The sequence below is a fragment of the Pristis pectinata genome, chromosome 27 (genome assembly GCF_009764475.1).
Source record: "Pristis pectinata isolate sPriPec2 chromosome 27, sPriPec2.1.pri, whole genome shotgun sequence".
Classification (NCBI taxonomy): domain Eukaryota; kingdom Metazoa; phylum Chordata; class Chondrichthyes; order Rhinopristiformes; family Pristidae; genus Pristis; species Pristis pectinata.
The window spans coordinates 20888341-20906915 of NC_067431.1; positions in this window are offsets into that span (position 1 = coordinate 20888341).

The following is an 18575-nucleotide window of genomic DNA, read 5'->3' on the forward strand; positions in this document are numbered from 1 at the left end:
CCTCCTCTACTGCCACGTTGAAGCAGGATGCAGGTTGGAGGAGCAACACCTCATGTTCTGCCTTGGTATTCTCCAACCTGACGGCCTCAACGTTGATTTCTGTAACTTCCAGTAACCCCTCCACTTTCTCCCTGCCTTTGTTTTCCCTTATTCCTGTGACCCACTCACCCCTTCTCTTTCCCCTCCCACGCCCTCTTGACCTGTCCATCTATTCCCCACCTCCTTCCCTTTTTTCCATGGTCTACTGCCCTCTCCCACCAGATTCGTTCTTCTTCAGCCCTTTGCCTCTTCTACCTATCACCTCTCAGCTTCTTACATCACTCCCTTTCAGCCCCTCCCCCACCCACCTACCTTCCCCCCTCACCTGGACTCACCTAACACCCCTCCCCTGACCTTCTTATCCTGGCTTCTGCCCTCTTCCTTTCCAGCCCTGATGAAGGGTCTCGGCCCGAAATTTTGACTGTTTGTTTCCCTCCATAGATGCTGCCTGACCTGCTGAGTTCCTCCAGCATTTTGTGTGCTGGTCTATAACTTTAACAGTAGGTTACAGCAACCTTGCCTGTAATTCCCCACTCTGTGGCTTAGTTGAACCTGAACCCTCCATGTACAGATCCATGGGAAAAAGAGGGCAGAAGTAATAGTGATTGAACAGCTCTTTCAAAGGGCTGGCATAAGATCAATGGGCCAAATAGCCTGTAAGCCAGAAGATTCAAATAGTCAGTGTGATCAGAGATGCCACAGTTCATACATGAAGTTAAAGAGAGGTGCAGCAGTTTGCAGCTATCACAGCCTAACCCCAACTTACCCTGTTTCTGGAGAAAAAGGAAATATTTGTTAATTTAAAGAAAGATAAAACCTACGTGCATTATGTGTGATCAGACACATAGACAGAAAATGCCATAAGTCTTCTACATGCCAGCCAGCATCAATGGAGGGAGAAACACAGTTGACTTTTCAACTGGATGATCTGCTGAAGATTGGATGATTGGTTTTAAAAGTTTACCTTACATATGGAATCCTTTTCAGTTTGACAAATGACCCCAAAGCTGAAGTGTTTGGTGGAATTTTAAGCTGCCAAATGACCGGGTGAAAGTAATTTTTAAAAAAAAATCTCAAATGCAATCTCAATCTGCCTCAAACCTAACTGACAGTTTGAATGGAGTGGATATAGGAGGTGGATTCGCTGTTTAAATATTTTATGAAGGCTGTATGCCTCACATTTTATCTCCATTTTACATTGAAGCTGTATGGCAATATTTACTGAACCTTGGGACACCTGGCAGCTAAAGGTGGGCAAAGGGTGCTGTGTGGGAGTGATATCCTTCACCAGCACTTACCTCAAGTGGAGAGGACAGGAGTTATCTCAATCCCACACTCTCCCCCAAACCAGGAACAACATACCACTATACTGTTCTGATCCATAAAAAGATACATGGTAATATTCTAAATCATAAAACCCTAAAGTTTAATTTTTACCAAAACAAACTGCTACTGGTGCTGGAAATCTGAGATAAAAAATAGAAAATGTTGGAAATAATCAACAGGATTAGTGGGAGAAGCAAAGCTTTGCAGCTCCCAGTCCCATTTTGCAATCCCATTCATATGGTGAGAATAAAGTTTTTCTTGTGCTTCATTGTAATAGGACTTGATTCTACTTTATACAAAATGACTGAAGTTGTTTAAGGTTCACAAACACAAAATGCTAGAAACATTGAGCAGGTCAGGCAACATCTGTGGAAAAAGAAACAGAGTTAATGGTTCAGGTCAAATACCCTTTAATTTAAGGGTCAATAGATAACTCCTGAATTACATGAAGTCACAAATGCAAATTACTACCCATTCTACAGAAATAAAAACATCCAATTGAAGTTCCAAATGATTCAATGGTCAAAATAATCATTTCTATGTTTACAGTACAGAATAACAGATATACTGTATGTTTCAAAGCTGTGATGCATCTCTAAATTCTAATTGTTTGCACTTGTGGTTTGCAATAGCACGGCTCTGCTATGTTATAACACTTAAGGTATTTATTATTGCACCTGTTACTCCCAGATAAAGTTCAAACACCATACTTGATTAGCCTCAATGCAGTCTGAGTGGCTGCTTGACACCTTGCTGCTTGCAAGATGGTTGCTGCCTTTATCTACTCAGCAACAATTATATAGAAAAATAACAAAGAACTTTAGAAGGCTGTGAAAATTGTAATACAAACATACCTTGGTATAGGATTCTTAAAAATATAACATCCTTCAATGCAATTTACTCCTTTAATTCCCATTGAATAGTTCAAATGCTAATTTTGAATACAATATGTTTCTTTAGTTTCCATTTGCAAGATGAGAAAATTCAAATAAAGATAAAAACAGGCTAAAGGAAAGAAAATGCATATGTTGTTTTATAATTTATTACTTATGTATAATTTGGAGTGAATTTATAATTTGTTGTTTCAACTGTATCAGCATGCAGTATACATAACAGCATAACAGTTTGCATATCCAGTGCTTTCTGTTTTTATTTCAGATTTCCAAAATCTCTTCACCATGCTTATATTATCAACCCATGTTTCCCACATTGAGGACTTTACAGTGAGTGGAATCCATATTACGTCTGATGCATTCCCATTTTGCATGACGGAATAATAAACATTACTTATATTAAGTTGTGACAATTTTAAGACAGATGAGTATAAGAACAGCCTTCCGTGGAAGTGAATTTTGGGAAGAGGGCAAATGTGCAGCCATTACTGCATACGTAGTACAACTAGTGCAAGTCACTGAGAGTGAAGTTCTACCCTGGTGGCATGGTTGCAGTTTCCTAATCCGTGCACCCTAGGAGTTCCTGGTCATGGAATCATTGGCTGAATGAAGTATAGAGTTAGGTCTGTGCTCTTCAGAAGTAATTGGAAGATGTAGAAATTAATTATATTTCAAATAGAAATCCACTGAAAATGAAAAATGCATTTTTATATGTTGTCATTTGGGTTACAACAATTCTTGTGTTTGCATGGCTCACACCAGGATCCATAAAATGTTGACACTAGGGACTGCAGAAGCTGTGATTTGGAGCAAAGAACAACCTGCTGGAAGAACTCAGTGGGTCGGGCAGCATCTGTGGTGGAAAAGGGACAGTCGCTGTTTCGGGTCGAGACCCTGCATAAGGAGTGAGAGCGTAAAGGGGAGGTAGCCAGTGTAAGATGGTGAGGGGTGAGGCAGGAGCTGGCAAGCAATAGGTGGATCCAGGTGAGGAGGGGTTGATGGGCAGCTGAAACCAGGTGGGGGAGGGAGGTGTGACAGACACTGGCAGGTGATGTGCAGACAGCAAAGGAAGGTGGTAAGTGGAACCAGATAGGAGAGGGATAGTGGGCAAAAGGGGAACAGTGGGGGGAGGGGAGGGTATAAGGGACCGGATAGAAGAAGGGAAAAAAAACTGGATAACAAGGGGCTGGGAGGTTGTTGAATAAAAGGGGGTGTGCAAATGAGGTGGATGAGGGAAAGGAACAGAGGGTCTGTGGGTTACCAGAAATTGGCTCTAGCTGCCCAGCAACCCCTCTTTACAAAATGTTCATCACCTACATCCATTAAGTAATCCTGTTTGCAATGGAACCAATGTATAAGCAGCATTGCAAAAAGAGTACCGGGGTAGGTCAGTTAGCAGCCAATAACAGCAATAAAATTGGCAGCAGAAAAACTGGATGAGACTGGGATTTGTATTGATGATCATGCTGTTGCAATCAATTTCTTTACAAAAGAGATGTGGATTGAATATTTTTCAGCTGGATGTTCAAATTGTGCACCAACTTGTACATAGTTTGCCAGGTGATGCTCACTGTTGGCTAAACAATGTGCCAGTGCATCTAACCTGCTGCTTGTCAGCTGCTTGCCCCAGTGTAATGGTTGCAATGTATGTCATTTGGCAAGCTCAGGCCATCCCGCTGAACTTCCAATGGGTTTCATTGCTTTCATCCATCAGCACATCCCCTGCCACACTGGTGCCATCAAAGAATACAGGCACCATCCGGGCCGTGCCATCTTCCCACAGCCACCGTCGGGCAGGAGGTACAGAAGCCTGAAGTCCCACACCACCCGGTTCAAGAACAGCTACTTCCCTTCAACCATTCGGTTCTTGAACCAACCTGCACAACCCTAATCACTACCTCTGTACAGCAACAATATGACCACATTGCGTTTTGTTTTTTTTTGTTCTAATTGTGTTCTTTCTTGTAAAAATTGTGCATAATTTATGTTTAATTTATGTTTTTCTTGTGAATGTTGTGTATCTGATGCTACGTGCCTGTGATGCTGCTGCAAGTAAATTTTCCTTTGCACCTGTTCATACATGTACTTGTGCATATGACAAGAAGTTCAACTTTGATATTCCATGAGTGGTTCATGAGTGTGTTGATAATGTCAGCATTCCACTAATGGCACATTTAAAGCAAATCTCTCCTAGAACAAATCAACATAGAAAATTCTTTATCCCTTGATGAATTTATTGGGATCTCATAATGTTCAAAATACCTTTTACATGCAGACTTTGTTTTTACACATCATTACCATAGCAAAAATATTCTTTTTACACTGGAAACATTCATTTTATTGAATTCCTTTTACATAGTTAAGCAAATACTAAGGAATTCTTCTGTACATGTGTCAATTATATGCCAAAGCAAACAGATGGAGTATGATAACATAATGTTACTAGACTAGGGTCAGAGGGTCGAACATCAGTTTGTGCTGCTGTCTCACAGCTCTGAAGATCTAGGTTCAGTTTTGACCTTGGGTGCTGTCTCTGTGGAGTTAACACATTCTCCCTGTGACTGCGTGGGTTTCTGCTGGATGCTCCCACATTGCAAAGATATGATGGTAAATGTCTGGTGTAAATTGTCCTTGGTGTCAAAGTGGCAAAATAAGTTGATGGACATATGTGGGGGACTAAGTTGCAGGAGTACAGGGAAATAATAAGAAGGAGACCGCTGGGATTGCTCTATTGGGATCCAAAGGGCCAACTGGTCAATGAGATTGTTCCAATCTGATCCAAAGGGCCAAGTGGCCAATGGGATTGTTCCAATCTGATCCAAAGGAATAAATGGCCTCCTCCTGTGTCATAATATGTAAGTAGACGGAAACAAAGAACTGCAAATGTTGGAAACACTCAGCAGGTCAGGTAACATCTATGAGAGAAGAAACAGAGTTCATGATTCAGGCCAGAGAACATTCACCAGTTCTGTGTGCCACTGAGCTGGGAACCTGGTGCCAATCCCTGCCCTCCAGTGACTATTGTTGTTGAGTTTCTTACCACGGAGCCAGAGAGAGCTGTGGAGCCAAATGACGAGAGGGGGAGACAGGGTGCTGGGGGACAGGTAGCTCCTGCTCCACATGTTGTCAGACCACCTCTCTCATCACTCCCACTGGATGTGACAGGAGCCACTGTCTCCCCATCTCTCTGGCTTCACAACTCCCACCAGCCCAGAGATTCCTCAACGGTAACAAGCTTAACTAGTGGGGTGGGGTGAGGGTGTGGTTCATTGTCACTGTAGGGAAAGGGTTTGTGCCAGGTTCCCTGCCCAGCAGTGTGTAACCGAAGCAATTGTCTACTGTAAACCACGGGAAGGTACATACCTGTGAATGGTTGGACTGGAGGTCTAAGATTGTCGTAATAATTCAGCACTCTGGGACAATGAACTATAAATAACAGGTAGATCGCATTTCTGTGGGCTCTCAGGTCTCTGCTCAGTGGTGTTCTAAGGTGCAGGGTCAAAAAAAACATTGTTTACTTTTACTTGATTAAAACACAATAACATGCTATTAACCTGTTAGGATGGAGCACACATGAATTATTTATCCACCCAGCTTTCCAGTCAGAGTACACAGCTTCACAGTGGGATGGTTGTATGCCTCGCTGAGAGCAGGTAACTCAATACAAATTTTGGGCTCTAATTATCACACTGAGTGGTGAAATCATTAGAATTAATAATAAATCTTAAAGATATCACTATAAATGTTGCATTTTTAATTTTCCTGTTGCTAATTCAGATTGAAATAGCAGAAAAATAAACTTTGTTTTTTTATATTCTAATTCTGTTCTTTCTTGTAAAAATTGTTTAATTTATGTTTTTCTTGTGAATGCTGCTTACCTGATGCTCTATGCCTGTGATGCTGCTGCAAGTAAGTTTTTCATTGCACCTGTGCACACATGTACGTGCATACGACAATAAACTCAACTTTGACTTTCGATACATTCGTAAGTCTGAGTTCTGGAACTCCTGAGTACTTCCTGAGTTCTGGAATGTTGCTCCTGCAGTTTATAATTTAATCTTATCCTCTCATTTACAATTTTGTAATTCATTGTGCTGAGTTCAGTGCTATGTTCAAGATATATTAGGCTTTCATTATCTGTATAATTTTGCCTCAGTAATGAATTGTCTGCTCTTAGCTGCAATTGGACTTCAAACTCCTAAGGGATGGACTTCCAGTGATTCCTCTGGGAATGCTCATTTGACGACACATACAGATGGGCTTTGGCATAAATGCAATTTTCCTACAACTGAATATCTGGTTTATATTTGAACAATGTTCATTTTGGCATGACTCTGGACATGTGAAACTCTGGAAATTCTATTGTGTAATTAAACACATTTACTAGGCAATTAAATTTTATCTAATACGTGTGGGTATCGAATAGGCAGCTGAAAATACACCCTGCATCCTCTGTGTGTGGCACTGCGGACATGAAGACAAGTTTGTTCATGCTCTTACTGTAATTAGTCTGCAACAGGATTGATCTCCCTTGTATGATGCTTTACTATGTGAGTGGCCACCACTGTATTTGTTAGCACGGAGAAGTCTCTGAGCTGAAGGAGAGCTGTGCTGTCAGGGAAAGTGAGGTGGCAGCTCCCATCACACCCAACAGCAGGTGATGAGAGAGACAATAGGATCCAGGTGGTCTGTAACACATGCAGCAGGTGCCAGCAACGGCCTGCATTCACTGTGTCGGTCAGTACGCAGCCCTGAGCCCCGCGTCTCTGCAAAGAGCTCCCGCACCATCCACTCACAGGCAGCCTCTCCACACTGGGCCATGGGCAGCTCATTCAAGATGGAGCACCAGCAGAGAGCAAGGATTTGCTCCCGGTTCCTGGCATCCATAGTCCCAGCACAGGGGTTCATGCCAGCTTCTCAACATCCAGGTTCCTGGCACAATGACACACAGTTGCAGGGAGGGAAGGGGTTTGCCATCAGTGCAACGAAGAGGACGGGAGTACGTACCAGGTTCCCTGTACCCAGGCTTCCTACACAGCAGTGCACAGTCCAAGCAGATGATTTTGTTTTAGAATGTACATTAAGGTACAAACCTGTAAGTGTTCAAAACTGAAGGACCAAGAGCACTATAACAAATTAGTAATCTGTTGGTCAGCGTGGAGACAATGCGTTATAAGTAGCACATTCATCGCAATTCTATACTGTCTCAGCTTTCGGAACAGTGGGGGATATGACGATTACCTTACCAGCCATCTGTAGTGTGATGTATATGATCTCCTCCTAGAGTACAAGATGAAAAGAAACATTCAGTATAATTTTACATGACTAACCTGCTATTAAACTGTTAGAATGACGTAACACATCCTAACTCAGGTAACTCAATACAAACCTGCGGCTCGAGTTATCACATTGGGCAGTGAAATAATGTCAGGATTATAAAAATTCACTATAAAAGTTTGCACATCCTGAAGTTAATCCTAATTGAAATAATACTGACTGGGGAGGTTTAGAAACATTAAGATTCCTAAGGTCTGGAATATTCCTCCTGCAGTTTATAATTTAATTTCACCTATTCAATTCCATCTATGTAACACATTGTGTTGAGTTTAATGCTGTGTTAAACATATATTAGGCTTTAATATTTAGTATAATTTTGCATCAGTGTTGAATTGTATAATCTTAGCTGCAATGCTCAATGGACTTCAGGCTCCTGAGCTCCGGAGACAAAATCTTGGAGAGATGGACTTCTAGTGATTCCTCTGGGACCGGCTCTGCGATGCCATATTCAGATAGGTTTTGGAACTAATGCTACTTCCTCACGATTGAATAATCTGATGACGTTCACAGTTTATATTTGACCAATGTCAATTTTGGCAAGACTCTGGACATGTAAGTCTCTGTGGTCCAGAAATTCTATTGTCTAATTCAACATTTTTTGTGCAATAGGCAATCAAATTTTATCCAATACCTGACAGTTTGTGCATATACTGGCTTGCTGCAAAGTACCCCCTACTCCATTGTGTGTGACATGCACAGTGACTGCAATTAGTACGCAACACAAACCGACCTCTCTTATGTGATCTCGTACATTGCAATTGAAACTGTTTCTCAGTAAGTGTGTATCAATGAAAAAGGCTTACTGGGCATTCCAGAGACTGCATTGAATCATTCACTACTGCCCTAGAAAAATAACAGAAACTTTGTCAGTGATGGTTACTGAGCCCTATTTTTTATGCAGATTGTTTGCACTACAACATGTACTGATCTTACATGGTGATTTTCTAGAGCAAACATCACAATGCTTTCACCCTAGCACTGACTGCTCTGCTTTCAGCTGCCAGGTCCCGTAGCACTGATACCCCTTCAATATCTCTTTTACTGTACTTAGAGCTTAATGTTTTCATCAGACCATCAGCATTCAATGCCCTGCAAGGGTGGTAGGAACATTGTCAATGATGTTTCTTGAGGCTTAAATTTTATGCAGAATAACTATATTACCACAACTACTTCTATTTTATAAGATGTTTTGTTTGAATAGCAAACATCACAATGTGCTTCACTGCAACAATTTCATACAATAATTGGCACTGCCACATTTGGAAACATTAGTGCAGATGCCCAATAGCATGGTCAGAGGTAGGTTCTGAGGGCAGAAGAGGAGAATTAGAAAGACACAGAGTTAGAGAATGAATTCCAGAACTTGGGGCTTTGGCAGTTAAAGGCAAAGTGCCAGAATTAGAGAGTATGTATCTTGGAGGTTACAAGACTGGAGGAGATTACAGAGGTCAAGACACTGGAGAGGTTAAAAACAAGTTTGCAAACTTTAAACTTGAGGTGTTGCTTAACTGAGACCCAATGTAGTTCATCACAAGGGTGTGATGGGCAATTGAAACAAAGATCCTAAGAGGTCCTGACAGAGTGGCACCGTGGTGCACCAGTTACTGCTGTTACTGCACAGCTCCAGCTAGCTAGGTTCAATCATGATCTAGGGTAGTGTCTGTGTGGAATTTGTACCTTCTCCCTCTGACCATGTGGGCTTCCCCTAGGGGTGCCAGTTTCTTCCCACATCTCAAAGACATGCTGGTATGTTGATTGACTTACTGTAAGTTGTCCCTGGTTTAGTCAGATGGCAGGAGAAGCAGAGAAAGGTTAATGGGCGTGTGTGAGAGAAAATAGGTAACAGGGAACCAGGTGGTGGAGTAGGACTGATGAGAATCCTCTGATAACCTGTATAGACTTGAAGGGCAGAAAGGCCTCCTTGTATGTTGTAAGAAACAGATGAGAAACCTACAAGACACAACGTATGTGGGGAGAATGTTTCCACTTGTGGGAGAATCTAGAAAAAGGGGAATTGTTTAAAAAATTAGGGGTGGCTATTTAAGACAGAGATAAGGCAAATTCATTTCTCTCAGAGGGCCTTGGATTTTTGGAGATCTGTTCCTCAGGTTGGAAGCAGAATCTCAAGTCAAGTCGAGTTTATTGTCATGTGCACAAGTACGGTGAGGTACAGCTACAAAGAAAAACTTGCTCGCAGCAGCATCATAGGCACGTAGATTTAGACATCACACAGAACATGTTATACATAAATTGTACATAAATTATACAAGATAGTGAAGAGAAAGACAGTGCAAACCAAGGCAATAGTGCAAAAACACAATTAGAAACAAGTCCATGGTAGTCTGAAAGGTGGTCTGTAGTGTTCCATTGCTGAGGTACCATTACTGAGGTAGGGTTAGGATTGTGCAGGTCGGTTCAAGAACCTGATGGTTGTAGGAAAGTAGCTGTTCCTGAACCTGGTGGTGTGGGACTTCAGGCTTCTGTACCTCCTGCTTGACAATAACAGTGAGAAGAGAGCATGAACCAGATGGTGGGGATCCTTGATGATAGGTACCACCTTCATCAATCTTTGAATGTCTTTTTTAAGGCAGAGGTACATAGAATCTTGATAGGCAGGGCTGTGAGGAATTAAAAGATTATCACAGGTAGACAGACATTACAAGCAAATTGGCCATGATTGTATTAAGTGGGAGAGCAGGCTTCAGAGACTGAATGGCCTACTCCTGCTCCTATTGGCAGATTCAGGGGTTTGAATGGCACTTGGTCAAAGTTAAGGTAACAGAGCTTTGGATAACCTTCAGCTGATAGGGTAGAGGGAGGGCACTGACTGGACTGTGTTGAAGTACTCAAGCCTGAACGTAAATGGGGCAGGGATGAGATTTCAGCACTAGGTGGGCTGAGGTAGAATGGAATCGGGCAATGTAACTGATCTAGATATAGGTCATTTTAGTGATAAATATGATTAACAGTCTGAAGCTCATTTTAGGGTGAAATATGGCACTGAAGTCAGTGTCTATATCATCAGCAAACAAAGATAAGTGGTAGGAAGTTTTTGCTACATTTTGAGAAATACAGAGTGTCTCTCCCTACTCCATAGATGTCTCTAATCTGAGTGAATACCTGTCTTCGGAGAAGGGGTTTTGCAGGGCTCAGTACATTGCACCTCCCTTGCATTTTCGATTTTTGATTTGCACTTGGATGTAGGGATCAGAGGAAAGAAGTTTGCTGATGATACAAAAATTGAGAGTGTGGTTGATGATGAAGAGATCTCTGGGATAGAGGATGACAGCAAAAGACTGATGGCATAGAAGTGGCAAATGAAGTTCAATCCAGAGAAGTGTGAGATAATGCATTTGGAGAAGAGCGATGAGGAAAGGGAACATACAATAAAAGACAGGATATTAAATAGAGAGGAACAGAAAGAACTAGGCTGGAGTTGTTTGCCTAAGCAGAGGTTTAAATGTTTAAAATTCTGAAAGTAAGGATAAGCAGGAAAGACATATTACCCAATGAAGAAGTCAATAATTAGCAGAGATAAAATTAAATTAATTGCCAGGAGGATTTGAACAGATTTGAGAAAAAATGATTTCACTCAACAAGTTGTGGGGATCTGTACCTCACTGTCTGAAGGGGTGATGGAGTTAGATACACCTTACCCTTTTTAAAAAGTTAACTGCAGGACCTTGGACCATAAACCGGGAAGTGGGATTAACCTAAAGACCATTCTTAACAGGCATGACCATGAGGAGCTGAACAGTCTCCTTCTGTGCGGTACGCTTCTATAACTCTGCACAATACATATTGACTTGACCGTGTGATGACAAATAATAGCAGTTTTTATTCTTAGTATTTCTTAAATATTTTTTCCTATATATTTTTAAAAATGTCATAAAGGTGCCTGAGTGGAAGGGGAAATAATTTATAATTATAATTTATTTTCATAGTTCTTTATTCCTTCTGGAGCTTGAGCTTAGATTTGTGTGTGAGAAGCTTCTGATAATAGAGTCATAGAGTTGTACAGCACAGAAACAGCTCACCTTGTCTACGCTGACACTAATCCTATTTGCCTGCAGGAAGTCCATATCCTTTTATTTCTTACCTGTCTCCTCTTCACCTCCTCTGGTGTAATCACATCCTTCCTATAGTCTGGCAACCAGAACAGCACACAATACTCCAAATACCGCCTAACCAACAGTTTGTAAAGTTGCAACGTCATGCCTCACGTCTTATACTCTACTCCCTGATTTATAAAAACAAGCATGCTATATTTTTAAACAGTATTTTTTAAACCCATCACAACAAGATACCCACAAGTGTAAGAGATTAAGAGACAGACAAGAGACTAGATAACTTCATAGAAAGACACATTGCTTCATTTTCTATAATGTTGTGTAGTCAAAGACACTAAGAGCACCAAGTGGTTCATAAATGGTTCAAAAGTTCACTAAGGCCATCCGACCCTTTCTGACATTTAGATTTGCTTCAGTGCCCATGGTTGGCAACTCAAAGGGAGTTATTATAAGTTAACTCACTGGGCAGGAAATCCACAGGTTTGGGTGGAACACCTGCTTCTCAGACTGCCTTAACTTATTCATTATTGATGTCAATGTAAAACTGGGTGTGTTGCAAAATCAGCATCACACTTGATCTTATCAGTTTCTTGATGTGTAGGAAGACAAGAGAAAATATTTTGATAGCACAGTACCTATTGCAAACAAGTTCCCCTTGAAATACCAACATTTTCCTATAGAAGTTGGAACTGTAATTTGTCAGAATGGTGATTGGGAAAGGGATTGTGTCTCAGTGGGTAGTTGATTAAGAATATATTAACAAAATGGGACAGATCATAGTCAATTGGCCCCCTGGCCCTGGTGCCTGCCAGCCTACACTGGCCTTTTCCTGATCCAGAAGATGAACAAGCCGACCCTCCACACCTTCAAGCCATCCTGCAGGACAGAGTGGGCTCCAAGAGGCAAGTAGGCCTCAGAGAGTCTGCTGCTGAGGCCCTACCCCCAGAAAAGCCTGATGGCCTTTTACAACTCTTTGGTGTCAAAGGCCTTTGTACCATTTTAATTATCTCTGATGGTCAAAGATTTCTAAATTATTCAAATAGATTTAAACAATTTAAAATGACATGAAAAAATAAAACAAAAACACAATGATATAGTAACAAGTGAAATAATTCAAGCACCTACCTCCAGTTATTTTTTTCCAAAACTTTCTATTTGCCATCTCCCTGGCTAAAGCTAAGGGGTCCGATGTAAAGTGCCAAGTGCATTAAGTCTCCACAGGTCAGTACTCCACCACTGGGCTCAGTGGTGTGTCTGGCAGCAGAAGGGGTGCTCAGGTGTGCTGGCATCTAACCTCCAGGTTGTTTTGGAGTTCCACAAATGACTGAGCTTGCACTGAGCACTATACAGAACCATTGGCTTTTGGTCAATTCCAATAAATTTAAAAAGTATATATACCTCTCTGAAAATCTTTGACTTTGTGTTTGAACTCGCTATTAGTAAAACACGGTTCCTTCTTCTCTGTACATTATCACAAATTCATGTTGTTAACAAAAGGGAGAGTCATCAGTTTATTCATTGACTTCTTATGAAAACACAGTTCCTTATGCCAAGACAAAGGTATTCCTAAAATTAACTATTGTCAATAGCCATCCATGAGATTATTATCTTGGTACAAATATCTGCAGCTGTTTGCAGAGTCTAATTAATTGGAAAATATATGAAATATTTTCAATGTAATTTCTGAAATTTACCTGCGTCGAAATATACCTTTCACTTTGAGTATCAAACATATAATTAAAATTATAATGAAGAGGACCAATCCAGTGACAACCAAATAAATGCCAATCTCCGACTTGTGAGAGGATGCATGATTGTCATTTGACAAATCTATAATATAAGAAAAGTGACAACATATGTCAGTATGTACAGGTGTGATAAGGTCCATAAATACAGTAAAATCCTGTTGCATTAACTTAAATAGGCCAATTTTTCTGCAACCGTTTTTATCTTCCTCAAACAACAACTATTTGCATTTATACTGTGCCCATGATATAGCAAAACAGCCCAATGTGATTCAGATGAACAACGACTAAAATTGGACATTGACTCACATGAATAAGACAGGTGCCTATTTGTTTGTCCAAAGATGCTTTAAGGAGCAAGTTAAGAGGAGGTGGAGAAGAGGTTGTGATGTTTAGGAAAGAAATTCCAGTGCTCAGGGCCAAAGCATTTGAAGGCATAGACATCAAGAGTGAACTGAAAGAAACTGGGGGATGCAGAGTTTCAGAATCAATCATGGTATTGGTATTGGTTTATTATTGTCGCTTGTACTGAGGTACAGTGAAAAAATTGTCTTGCATACCGTTTGTACAGATCAATTCATTACACAGTGCATTGAGGTAGTACAGAGTGCATTGAGGTAGTACAGGGTAAAAACAACAACAGAATACAGAGTAAAGTGTCACAGCTACAGGGAAGTGCATTGCAGGTAGACAATAAGGTGCAAGGTCATAACAAGGTAGATTGTGAAGTCAAGAGTCCATCTCATCGTATAAGGGAACTGTTCAATAGTCTTATCACAGTGGTGATAGAAGCTGTCCTTAAGCCTGGTGGTATGTGCCCTCAGGCTCCTGTATCTTCTGCCTGATGGGAGAGGAGAGAAGAGAGAATGACCCGGGTGGGTGGGGTCACTCACAGAGTCATATGGACATATAAATTAGGAGCAGGAGAAGCACGCACAGCCCTTCAAACCTGCTCTTCCATTTAATAAGATTAATTGTAATCTTAACTCTGCATTTTCTTCTAACCATGGTAAACCTTCACTTCATTACTTATCAAATACCTGTGTCTGTCTTAATGTCTTCCACAGCCTTTTGAGGAAGAGAGTTCCAATGACTCTCCAGAGGAAGTGGTTGAGGCAGGTACAATAACAACTTTTAAAAGAGAGATGGACAGGTACATGGATAGGAAGGTTTAGAAGGTTATGAGACAAATGCTGACAATGGGCATCTTGGTTGGCATGGACCAGTTGGGCTGAAGGGCCTGTTTCTGTGCTGTATGACTCAAAACATTTCATCTCATTTATTTCAAATGGGTAGCTCCCTATTTTTAAACACTGACCCTTGGTTCTTGTTCTCCCACAAAAGTTAACAACCTCTTCACATTGACCCTGTCAAAATCTCTAAAGATCTTGGGTGCCTCAGTCAAATCTCCTCTCATTCTTCTGAACTCCACCAGATACAAGAATAGCCTGTCCAACCTTTCCTCATTAGACAACCTGCCCATTCTACATATTAGTCCTGTAGACCTCTCTGAGTTGCTTCCAACACATTAATATCCTTCTTAATTAAGGAGACCAATGCTGTACACAGTGCTCTATATGTGACCTGATATAACTGAAGCATGACCTCCCTACATTTGTATTCAATTTCTCTAGCAATAAACCATAACATTCTGTTGTCTTTCTTAATTTCTTGCTGTACCTGTGACCTAGCTTTTTGTGAATCATACACTAGGATCCTTGGATCTCTCTGCTTCTCAGAACTCTCCAATCTCTCACCATTCAGATAATATACTTTTCTATTATTCCTGCAAAATGGACAATTTCACATTTTCCCACATTATACTCCATTTGCCCACTCACTTAACCTACACATATCCATTTGTAGTCTCCTAACATCTGCTTCACAACTTACTTTCCTGACTATCTTTTTATTACCTGCAAATTTAGAAACCATGACTTCAACGACTTTAAGCAGATCTTTTATGTAGAAGGCAAATTCTAGAAGTCTACAATAATCAGAGGTCAAATTCTGGTAGGACATATAGAGTAAATGGCGGGGACCTTAGGACTGTTGACGTACAGAGGGACCTTGGATTGCAAGTCCATAGATCGCTGAAAGTGGCAACATAGATGGATAGATAGGGTTGTGAAGAAGATATTTGGTATGCTTGCCTTCATAGGTCGAGGTACTGAGTATTAAAGAGGACATCATGTTGCAGCTGTACAAAATACTGGTAAGACCACATTTGGAGTATTGTGTACAGTTCTGGTTGCCGCACTACAGGAAGGATGTGGTCACAATAGTGAAAGTGCAGAAGAGATTCACCAGGATGTTGCCTGAAATGGAGGGCTGTAGTTATAAGGAGAACTTGGATAGGAGGGTTAATTCTCACTGGAAAGTAGAAGGCTGAGGGGTGACCTCACAAAGGTTTATAAAATTGTGAAGGGCATAGATAGGATAGATAATCAGTGTCTTTTTCCCAGGGCAGTGGAGTCTCGAACTAGAGAGCACAGGTTGAGAGGGGAGAAATTTAAAGGAGATCTGAGAGGCAAATTTTTTCACACAGAAGTTAGTGGTTATCTAGAACGAGCTGCCAGAGGAAGTAGTGGAGGCAGATACAACAAGGTTTAAAGGGTGTTTGGAAAGGTACCTGGATAGGAAAGAAGTAGAGGTATATGGGCCTAATGCAAGCAAATGGGACAAGAGACATCATGGCTGGCATGGACGAAGTGGACCAAAGGGGCTCATCCATTTCACTCTTGGACATTTCTATGATTCCATGACTTTATCTCTAAGTGGTTGAGGCAGTGCCACCAAATGCTGCAGCATATCACCTACTACTATCTTGCTCATCAGAAAAAGACTTTTTACCTACTGTTTCCTGTGAGTCAACCAATATGCTATCTACTGTATACCAGGGTGGTCCTATTTGCTCAGTACCGCATCCCTGGTTGATTGTAATTTCCCCAGGTTCCACCCTTCTTTCCCATTCCTGGGTTGGAGCTATTTCTGGGATGTTACTTGTATTTTTATTGTGAAGGTTGATGGAAAATACCGATTTAAATCATCTGCTTTCTTTTGATTTTCTATTACTAATTCCCCAGATTGACTTTTTACAGAACCAATGCTCATTTTCATAACTTTTCTTTTTTTAAAAAAAAATCTGTACTCTCACTATCTGTTTATCTGTTTCTGTATTCTGGCTAGATTTATCTTGTACTTTCATTTTTTTCTTCCTTATTAACCTTTTAATCAATCGTTGCTTCTTTTTATATTCTGTCTAATGTTCTGATTAGCCAACCATTCTGAAGGAGTTATGTGCTTTTCCTTTAAGTTTAACTCTTCTTAGTTAGACACAGACAGTGGGATTCCTCCTGGAATCTCTCTGATTGGAGTGCATCTATTCTACATAACCAAATGATGCCCTTCAATGTCTACCACTGCAGCTCAATTGACTGATCCCTGAATCTAATTTGGCAGGCCACTTTAGCTAGCTCTAGCTATGCCCTCGTAACTATCCTTAAGGATATAATCCTGGTCTTGGTTCCATCTAACTGAATGTAAAATTCAATCGTATAAGATATCTTTATTAGTCACATGTACATCGCAACACACAGTGAAATGCATCTTTTGCGTTGAGTGTTCTGGGGCAGCCCGCAAGTGTCGCCACATTTCTGGCACCAACATAACATGCCAACTACTTCCTAAACCGTATGTCTTTACCCAGAGAGTGGTGGGTGCATGGAATGTGCTGCCAGGGATGGTAGTGGAGGCAAATACAATAGAGGCGTTTAAGATAGGCACGTGGATGTGCTGAGGATGAAGGGATATGGACATTGTGTAGGCAGAAGGGATTAGTTTAGTTAGACATTTAATTACTCACTTAATTAGTTCGGCACAACATCGTGGGTCGAAGGGCCTGTCCCTGTGCTGTACTCATCCATGTTCTATGTTCTAATCAACATCAAAGAACTGATAAAGTGCTTGAGTAATTAAAGTTATGTTCGTCTAGTTCCCATATTTTCTATAGTTTACTGGGTAAGAAGAATAATTATTAAATGAGCAGTAGTTCAATTACTTTGAAAAAAAGTTTGGACATTAGCTGCAGTCAGGATTTGCAACACTTCAAATTAATGTGTTAAAATTATGTTTAAACGTGTATTTATCTAGGTGTGAAGATTGACTGGAAATCAGCTGAATGATGTTCTGGAGTCTTTTTTAGCTCGATGTTTAGATTAGGTAATTAACATGCAAAGTGGTTTTCAGTGTGAAAAGCATATTGTCAGGTGCTAACACGCAAGCAGTGATATCAGATTTTTGCAGAATGCAGGCTTAGAAATTTGGAGGGGGAAGTGCTGCTTTCTTTCAGAGCTACACGTATAGTTTTCTGGAATGGTAGGTGGTAGGAAGGGTTCAGAGGGATATGGGCCAAAGGTGGGAAAATTGGTCTGGATCAAGTTGACAACTTGGTTGGCATGGATGAGTTGAGCCAAAGGTTCTGTTTCTGTGCCGTTTAACTCTATGACTCTATGAGCCAAAGGTTCTGTTTCTGTGCCGTTTAACTCTATGACTCTGTAGCTTTTGTTCTTGGAACATACGATATGGTCATTCCAAAACGAATTCATGAAGACACAAGAGACTGCGGATGCTGGAATCTGGAGCAACAAACAATCTGCTGGAAGTCTATCTGCTTGAACCTGCGTAGGTTCAGTGATTGCATTCACTTCAATGGAGAGAAATTACTTCAAGGGAATGCAAGTTCCTCCAGCAGATTGTTTGTTACTAATTCATGAAGACCCAACAAGATTATGCAATGAGGTAAGAATATATGATTATGATAATTTCTGCTCCAAGTGCTGCAGCCAATTCATCCTCTCGTATCTGACATAAATGCTCCATTGGATAGACATTGAATTACTTCATTCTCCATTTTGTGCTCGTGGAGGAGATTTCCCAACAGATTTGATGCATGCTGATTTGAGGAATCCCTGTCATTGGTCACTCCCAGAGCAATCAGGTTTGAATAACATTACCCTCACTGAGATGCCATTTGTGTGGTCATATTACCTTCCTTGGGGCCTCCCCTCACTACTGACCCAACCACTCCAACCTCCTCCCTGATTAGCCCAGACTCTGAACCCCCGACTCCCCAATCAAGTCCCTGATTTCCACCCCCACATCAG